The sequence below is a fragment of the Amia ocellicauda genome, chromosome 12 (genome assembly GCF_036373705.1).
Source record: "Amia ocellicauda isolate fAmiCal2 chromosome 12, fAmiCal2.hap1, whole genome shotgun sequence".
In the NCBI taxonomy this organism is placed as follows: Eukaryota; Metazoa; Chordata; class Actinopteri; order Amiiformes; family Amiidae; genus Amia; species Amia ocellicauda.
The window spans coordinates 20370398-20380154 of record NC_089861.1 but is presented as its reverse complement, the minus strand read 5'-3'; the positions used below and the strand labels follow the sequence as shown (position 1 = coordinate 20380154).

General features: G+C 41.6%; 2 non-coding genes across 2 annotated transcripts; one reads left to right on the top strand and one right to left on the bottom strand.

Annotated features, from left to right (window-relative positions):
• Nucleotides 1-5679: 5679 nt before the first annotated feature.
• trnaa-ugc (transfer RNA alanine (anticodon UGC)) lies at nt 5680-5751 on the bottom strand. Its single transcript has one exon. It is a non-coding gene; the product is annotated as a tRNA-Ala (tRNA).
• Nucleotides 5752-5886: 135 nt separating this feature from the next.
• Nucleotides 5887-5959, top strand: trnam-cau (transfer RNA methionine (anticodon CAU)). The gene has a single exon. It is a non-coding gene; the product is annotated as a tRNA-Met (tRNA).
• The last annotated feature ends 3798 nt before the right edge of the window (nt 5960-9757 follow it).

The following is a 9757-nucleotide window of genomic DNA, read 5'->3' as shown; positions in this document are numbered from 1 at the left end:
AAACATAAACTGGGACATCACATGCTCTTAATGAATACGATGCCACTCCATTTGCCTCTTGCTAAATGACGTGAGCTCCCATCAGTCTGGCGCTGTTTTATCTGAGGAGCTGAATTAAAGTGCTCCTTCTGGGGGTAGAGATGGCTTGGTCTTAAGGAGCAGCAGGTGATTAGGCGTCAACGCCTCCAGGTCATTTGGGTTGCTGGATGCCTTTGTAATTGGACAACTGTGTGAAGACCCTCATTGAGAATCTTCCTTATTGACCTGATCAACCTCTCCCAGACTCCACCATGATGGGAGCCTGTAGGGGGGTTAAACTTCCACTGGATTCCATACTGATGGAGAGTGTTCTCGATCTTGGAGCAATTCCATCCTTTGATTGCTTTTCTCAGTTCACGTTCAGCTCCAATGAAGTTGGTCCCATTGTCTGAGCGAAGCACTGAAACTTGACCTCTTCTGGCTATAACGTGACGAAGAGCATTGATGAATGAGTCTGATGAGACGATGCTACTTCAATATGGACAGCTCGGATGGCCATGCAAGTAAAGATGACCCCATACCTCTTCACGACACCTCTTTCACACCGAACCTCAAATGGACCAAAGTTGTCTACACCAGTATTTGTGAATGGAGGTTCATCTGGCAAGACTCTGTCCTGGGGTAGATCAGCCATCGCCCTGCAGCACTATGTAACCGCCGACAGACAACACACTTGACTAGGACTCTTCCTATAGCTGAATTGGCACCAGGAATCCAATAATTTTGGCGCAGCTTGAATAGCATATGGTTGTGACCATTGTGACCCACATCCTGATGGATCTCACGAAGGAAAAGCTCTGTCACATGGAAATCTTTTGACAGGATGGCAGGGTGTTTAGATTCTTCTGGCATAGCTGCCCTACTGAGTCTTCCACCAACTCTAAGGACTCCATCTTGTAATATAGAACATAAGAACATAAGAAAGATTACAAACGAGAGGGGGCCATTCAACCCATCGTGCTTGTTTGGTGTTCATTAATATCTAAGTGATCCAAGGATCCTATCCAGACTATTTTTAAATGTTCCCAAACTTTCAGCTTCAACCACATCGCTGGGTAGTTTATTCCAGATTGTGACTACTCTCTGTGTAAAGAAGTGTCTCCTGTTTTCCGCTTTGAATGCCTTGAAGCCCAATTTCCATTTGTGTCCCCGGGTGCGTGTGTACCTGCTGATCTGGAAAAGCTCCTCTGGTTTGATGTGGTCGATGCCTTTCATGATTTTGAAGACTTGGATCAAGTCCCCACGTAGTCTCCTCTGTTCCAGGGTGAAAAGGTTCAGTTCCCTCAGTCTCCCTGAGTAGGACTTTCCCTTCAGACCTGGAATAAGTCTGGTTGCTCTCCTCTGAACTGCCTCTAAAGCAGCAATATCCTTCTTGAAGTGTGGTGCCCAGAACTGTACACAGTATTCCAGATGAGCTCTAACTAGCGCATTGTACAGTCTTAACATTACTTCCCTTGTTTTAAATTCTACACTTTTGACAATATACCCTAGCATTCTGTTTGCCTTTTTTATTGCTTCCCCACATTGCTTGGATGGAGAAAGTGAGGAGTCCACATGGACTCCTAGGTCTTTCTCATGCGTTACTTCATCTAGATCTGTACCTCCCATAGTGTAATTATAGTGGACACTTTTGTTACCTGCATGTATTACCTTGCACTTGTCCACATTGAATTTCATCTGCCAAGTGTCGGCCCACAACTGAATATTATCTAATATTCTGAGCCACCTATTTTAGTATCATCTGCAAATTTTACAAGTTTGCTAACTATCCCAGTGTCCAGATCATTAATATAGATTAGAAAAAGCAAAGGTCCTAGTACTGATCCCTGTGGATCTCCACTAACAACCTCACTCCAGTCAGAAGTGACTCCTCTAATCGACACCCTCTGTTTCCTAGACATCAACCAGTTCATAATCCATCGACTTACATTACCCTGAATGCCTACAGCTTCCAATTTGAGGATCAGTCTTTGGTGTGGAACCTTATCAAAAGCTTTTTGGAAATCTAAGTATATCATATCATATGCTTTCACGTGATCTACAGCTGCAGTTGCATGTTCAAAAAAATTTAGTAAGTTAGTAAGACATGATCTGCCTCGTCTAAACCCATGTTGACTATCTCCAAGAATATGGTTTTCATTGAGATGCTCCTCTATTTTCTGTCTAATCATTTTTTCCAACATTTTACAGGTGATGCAGGTGAGACTGATTGGTCTGTAATTTCCTGGCTCAGTTTTGTCCCCTTTCTTGTGGATTGGTATGACATTTGCTGTCTTCCAGTCAGTTGGCACATCCCCTGTTCTAAGTGTCATTTGGAATAATCGAGTTAGCGGTATAAATAATTTCCCTCATTTCTTTAAGTACTGTTGGAAATATCCCATCTGGCCCATGTGATTTGTTTGTTTTTAATTCTGCTAGTCCCTTTAGTACCTCATCCTCATTTATCCTGATCTCTCTTCGGGTTTGACCGGACTGATTGTCAACCTTTGGCATGTCATCTGTTTTTTCTTTTGTAAAAAAAAAACCTCATTTAGAATATTTGCCACATCTTGTTCGTTTTCCAAGATACCTCCATTTTTGCCCTTCATCTGTTTCACCTCCTCCTTTATTGAACTCTTGCTGTTGAAAAAAGCTCTTTGCATTGGTTTTAGCTCCAATAGCTATGTTTCTTTCTATTTCCCTCTTTGCTTTCCTGATCCTTTTCTTAAGATCTCTTTGCAGCTCAGCATATTCTATGTATTTTGTTTCATCAACATCCCTTTTGTATGCGCTATACAACATTTTCTTCCTCTTTATATTTTTTTGCATACCTCTATTAAACCATTTTGACCAGTGTTTTTATGTCACCATGTGGCCATCAGAGAAATTTGAGAATGTCAGAATCTTCACTTGATGGAACATGGCCTCCATGTCAGCCATAATCGCTACTCTTGTCTGAATCTGGTGATTCCATGGCTCCATAGCCTTTGGCGTGCTTGTCCTGATCAGCAGTCCTATTTCTGGGAGTTGCACTTCCTCCAAATAAGGCCACCTGTCCACATCCTTTTGCAGTGGGATGTTCTCCTTGCTCACTGGAATGGTCTTTTGAATGAAGACATCTGGAAGCTCTATGAAGTTGCTGTCCTCCAGTCTGACTACTGATTATCTTTTCTCCACCAATAGTTTTCAGCAGTATGTCTATCTTTCTACCATTGACATTGAGCTCTCTCATGAGCTCCTCAGTGCAAAAAGTGGCAGTACTGCCTGGGTCAATGAAAGCATAGGTAGCCACCACTTTATTACCCTTCTTCGACTTGATTTGAACAGGTACAATAGCCAAAAAGCTGTTGCCGTCACCAGCCCTGGTGTGTCCACAGATCTCCTTTTGTGTTCCAACAAAACCACTGATAATAGACTGTTTTTCAATGTCTTCCAATTGCACTTCTTTGGGAGTAACTGTTTTCTTGCTCTTAATTTGTAACACAGTGGGGTGTGTCAATGAGCAGGTTTTGCAACTCATCTTCTCCTTGCATGTTCTACTCATATGTCCTTTGTTTAGACAGCTAAAGCACAGCCCTTTGCTCCGTAGAAAGTCAATCTTCTCCTTGTGAAGAGACTTCTTCATCTGTTTACACAGCTCCATGCTATGTTCACCTCGGCAGAAGAGACAGGGCTTGGTAAATGCACAGACAGGACTGCCAGAGTTCTTTACCATAGGCTTAGACTCTCTGCCTTCTGTCTGATTGTCCACCATAGTGACAGCTGTGGTGAAACTCCTTTTATAACCACTTTAACTGTGTGACTTTTGCTCTTTGTTTACTCCGCTCCTGGATATCAAAGGTGACACCTCTCCACCTTTCCTTCAGCTTGTATGGAAGCTTGGCAACAATAACACGCATATTAGCTGCGTTGTTGAACTCTTCCATGTAATCCATATCCGTCATGGCATTACAACATCCAGTGAGAGAGAGCGTATGAATGGAGTGCCTCTCCATCATCAGACTTAATAGTAGACCAACTCAGAGCCTTGTCTATGTATGCTACCGAGATCTTGAATCCATCTCCAAAGTGACTTTGGTCACTCCATTCAAAAAAGGTTTGCCATCCCTGACCTATAGCGTTCAATGGCTGAGATGGAAGAAACTTTTCACGTGTTAAAAATAGATCAGGTACTCTACAAATCTTGCCTATATGGAAAGGTTGGCAAAAAGGGAGCAGTTTCTGAAAACCTTGTAAAATGCCCACTAGGAATTTGCTACAAGATGTGCCAAAAAATAAAGGTTGTCCAATGAAACAAAAGTTAACCTATTTGGCCTAAACCCAACACAGCACATCACCCAAGTCAAACCATCCCTACTGTGAACCATGGTGGTGAAGCATCCTGCTATGGAGCTTTGAAACGACAAGGATTGGGAAGCTTGTAAGAAAAAATGTATGGTGCTAAATACAGACATATCTTTGAGGAAAACATTTACTTCAGTCTACAAAATACTTCTCTAGCCAAGACATTAAAAAAATAAACACTAACTTGTTTCACAATAAAAATGATCTTGCCTCTTCATTGTTGAGTAGGCTGTGTAAATAAAAGGGTAGAATCCCATTTAATCCATCACAATTTCAGATTGTAACATCAAATTAAAGTACAAGTGACATGAAAACCTCAATCACAATCCACAATCATATGTATAATACACCTGCCACCAGGATACATCTCTATACCCCCTTGGCTTATATAGACCACAGCAAGGCAGGTGTACCTGCACCCTATGCCAAAATAGCCAAATAACTCATTAATTAATATAACACATGTTTTATGTACATTTCATAAACAGAAGCAATATCCAGAGCAAAATCATTGTCAAGAGTCTGCCATTAAAAGTCCATTGGAAACCCATACAGAAAATGGCTTACAGTCTGTTTTTCTACTTAACTCCACAAAGTAACAACATTTACACACAACATTATCAGCTATCAGCCAATCACAGACTGTACAGATAACAAGAATTGACCGAGAGTCAGCCAGTCGTAGCTACAAAGAATTATATCCACCTTTCCAAATATGTTTATTTAGTATATGGGGAAAAAGGTCAAAGAAGGACCACCACCCATTGATAACTTACATAATATTATTGCTATTATGCATCAATGCCAGAAACAGCTGCAGATCATGCTGGACATCTGGCATTTAATTTGTGTTTCTGTTGATAGTTCTTTCCTGTAGAATATAGTTGTGTAAATGTATACTTCTAATGTTTCATGATGTGCTGTGATGTTTATGTTTATGATGTTTATGATGTTTTACATGTTCTTACAGTTTTGAAATGTGTGTTTGCTACAACATTGTATTGTTAAATTTTCACTTTATTGCAATGGTGACACGACATTTTTGTTTGTAGTTATAAAATAAAACAATGCTGCCCAATAGTACATTTTAAAGTTGTATTCCTCAAACTCTAACATACTGCTACAGACGTCTCACGACACATAAGAAAGGGTAGATACACACATGCCCTGTATGATAAGTTCAATATAGTTGACAGTGCTACTAGACCACAATGGACCTTTTGGTTTTAAGATCCAAGAAGGCTTATACATCTAAATTAATTATTTCAGATGAACGAAGCATCACTAACATAAATGGAGGCTTAAAAGATTTCTCCCTGGAGATGCCGGGGATTGAACCCGGGGCCTCATACATGCAAAGCATGTACTCTACCACTGAGCTACATCCCCGCCTGCTTTCATTAATGTTTAAGATCATATGAACTGATAATAGTAATTAAAAATATAATAGTATTAATACTGACGTATAATAAGAGCTGGTCTTAATTACAGATCTGTACTTTGACTTACTACGCTCTCATCGTCGCCTCGTTAGCGCAGTAGGTAGCGCGTCAGTCTCATAATCTGAAGGTCGTGAGTTCGATCCTCACACGGGGCAGTGACACTGCTTTTGTGTTTGTTCACTTGTTTCTGTTCACGTTTTCTGATGTTGTGTAAAAGTAGCAGGGAGTCTTGGCAAGTGAGCCCTACGTATCTCTCATTACACTAATCGTTTTGGTGATCTTGAACTCGTTATCTCAAGGGTCCTGAACTGCAACTTCGTCAGAGGTATCGGGTTGAGGTTTGACAACATTGCTGCAAATATTATTAGTTTGACATTACTGGAGAAATTATATTATATTATAGACGCGCAGAACAGGTCCTAATACACTTCTTCCACCCCACTGACGTTTAAACAGGATATGCATAATTTAAAATCTCATTGATTCGTTTTAAAATGATTAACGTGCCATCATACAAATAATAATAATAATAATAATAATAATAATAATAATAATAATAATAATAATAATAATAATAATAATAATTTATTCAAATGCAAATGAAGTTTAACACTGCAAAACCAACAAAAGCATGGGTTTTCCCTCTGCCACAAACGTTTTCCTCCAAATCACTGTTTGATGCTGATGCCACCATTATTTGTATATTTCGAATATATTGACTTATAAAATAATACATTTTTTTAATTAAGATGGTGACCCATGACGATGTTAAAGCCTTTCTTTGTCTTAGCTCTGGCTGCTGTCTGAATCGTTGTCTGTAAAGACCCTGAAACAGAAATGGAAGAAGTTAAGGCTTGTTGTGAATGACATGGGCAATAAGAACTAAATACAGTTTTATTCGTTTTAGTATTTAACATCACCAGAAAAAAATTAAATCAACATTTTGATGCTTATGATTAAAATATTTTAAAATTCAATTCTAAAATAATTTTAAACTTTTAAAATCCTGAAGTGATTTAAAAAAAAAAATGAACTGAATAAACAAGTGCATTAAAGTAATCAAAACATTTCGTGAATCCAGGGTCCAGGGTCCAACTGTCCCCGAGATCTTTGTATTCTTTTTGGAATGGGATGCTGCACTCCTGGAGGCAGATGAAATTGGCCTTCATACTTGCCAGAGAGTTTAAAATATTGTCTGTATTTTTCCTCTCAGCAATGCTTCTCACTGTAACAGTTATAATTGTTAGTTTGTTAGTGCCATGAGGGCAGTGAGAGCAAATACCCGCTCCTCCCCACTTCTCTCTTCTCCATCACCTAGCTAGTGCTCGCACCCGTAACTTCAACCATTTGCCTCTCCGCATGATCCTCTAGGAAGCCCATGTGGGGGGCATCTAGGGTCCCACCACTCGGAAAGGCTGGTGGAACAGCACTGGACCCAGAGCTCATGCTGCTGGGAGTTCTCCCTGATTATTTCGCATTGACTGACGAGCAGGTGGCAGAGCAGAGGCCCTGTGTATGAACGAGGAGATAATTGCTGCAATTGATGCTGAAGGCCTTCATGATCGTAGCCACCAGCGCTAAATCTCCTCTCCTGAGGACCTGTGGCTATCACTCTACCAACGGAAAGGCAGACTTCTTTTGGTCCCCTCCACTGAGAGAGACATCAGGGGAGTGGGTCAGGAGTGATATTACTATGAGAGGGCCAGTCATAAACCAACAGCTTTTCCACTGGGGGGGGTGAAGAAGGCACACAACTCTCTGCTCAGGTCTCAGAGAGAGGCGTGTAAAACTGAGGAGGAGAGGTCGCAGCTGCAGGGGAGGAGCTGACGGGGGGGGCTAGCAGAATTCGCTCTCTTATTCTCCACCCCCCCCTCATTGACTCGCCTCCTCCCTGCTCTTCTCCTTCTCTTCCAACTTTAACGGTCCACTTCCCCTCCCCCTCCGAGTCAGAGTCAGAGAGGGAGATTATGAGACTCCTGACGACTCCTATGAGACTCCCTCATCCTGGGACGTCTCAGTTTGTTTCCCTTCCACTCCACTCCCCCCAAGGGCCCGCACCCTATTTGCATAGGAGGAAGGACAATTCCTAAAAAGATGCCCTCCTCCAGGCCCTATCCTGCTTGCAGGCCCTGGTCAAATGGTTTTGGCCGCAAATTGGCTGCTTGGGCATGCCATGGTAGAATACGAGCCCTCTGTTTGCTCCTAAAACTACGGTTCTCAGCAGGTGGCGCACCCCATCGATGGAGGCCACTTCTACCTGCAGGTGTACCTGCCACTGGTGAGCACTGGTCCAAACCCCATCCTCATCCATAACTCTCTTACTATCTGACAGGATCTCACAATGTCTCCTCAACCATTCCTTTATATCGTACTTTGCCACCGCTTCATTAAAGAACTGTACAGTTATGATATTTATTTCTTTATCAGTCAAAGCATGCAGGGGCATGCAGTTTTTCTTTTTTCTAACAATGCTCCAGACACACTCCAGCACTTGAGAGTTTGTAAAACTCACCTCAAACACATCTCTAGGTCCAGGCAGCTTCACCAAGCAGTTCAGAAGTCAGAAGGGGTGAAGCTCAGTCCCCTCTGCAGCACTGACCTGCTAAATTCCAGCCGGGTGAGGGCTGTGGTCTCGTCTCCCGAGTCCAATATAAGAACTAAATAAAGCACTTCCTGTAGATTCCTGTTGGTGGCCCTGGTGCAGAGGCAAGTGCCATGGTTGCAAAGCTCCTAGAGGGTCCTGGTGTGGCTCCCTGTGGGGAGAAATGCTTGGCAGGGTGGGAAATTAGTGCAGTCCTCACAATATTATACAATTAGTTTTGTCTATACAATGTAAACATAAGCCTATAGGTTATGGCTGCAGCTATATGTCTTAAAATAGTAAAATAAAACCCATATAGCTGTGTAATTAACCTTGGTTCCCTCAGCCTGGGCATTTTCAGCATCAGCATGGGCACCAGTCTATCTGGACTGTCTGGAAGAAATTGAGAAGTCTGGTTGCTCACCACACACTTTTCCAGATGAGGTCTAACTAGCGCATTGTACAGTCTTAACATTACTTCCCTTGTTTAAAATTCTACACTTTTGACAATATACCCTAACATACTGTTTGTCTTTTTAATTGCTTTCCCACATTGTTTGGATGGAGAAAGTGAGGAGTCCACATAAACTCCTAGATCTTTCTCATGCATTACTTCTTCCAGGTTTATTCCTCCCACAGTGTAATTATAGTGGACATTCTTGTTACCTGCATGTATTACCTTGCACTTGTCCACATTGAACTTCATCTGCCCGCCCACACCTACATATTATCTAAGTCTCTGCCAAGATTGTATCTGCTGAGCCACCTATTTTTGTATCATCTGCAAATTTGACAAGTTTGCTAACTATCCCAGAGTCCAGATCATTAATATAGATTAGAAAAAGCAAAGGCCCTAGTACTGATCCCTGTGGAACTCCACTAACAACCTCACTCCAGTTAGAAGTGACTCCTCTAATCGACACCCTCTGTTTCCTAGACATCAACCAGTTCATAATCCATCTACTTACATTACCCTGAATGCCTACAGCTTCCAATTTGAGGATCAGTCTTTGGTGTGGAACCTTATCAAAAGCTTTTTGGAAATCTAAGTATATCATATCATATGCTTTCACGTGATCTACAGCTGCAGTTGCATGTTCAAAAAAATTTAGTAAGTTAGTAAGACATGATCTGCCTCGTCTAAACCCATGTTGACTATCTCCAAGAATATGGTTTTCATTGAGATGCTCCTCTATTTTCTGTCTAATCATTTTTTCCAACATTTTACAGGTGATGCAGGTGAGACTGATTGGTCTGTAATTTCCTGGCTCAGTTTTGTCCCCTTTCTTGTGGATTGGTATGACATTTGCTGTCTTCCAGTCAGTTGGCACATCCCCTGTTCTGTCATTTGGAATAATCGAGTTAGCGGCCT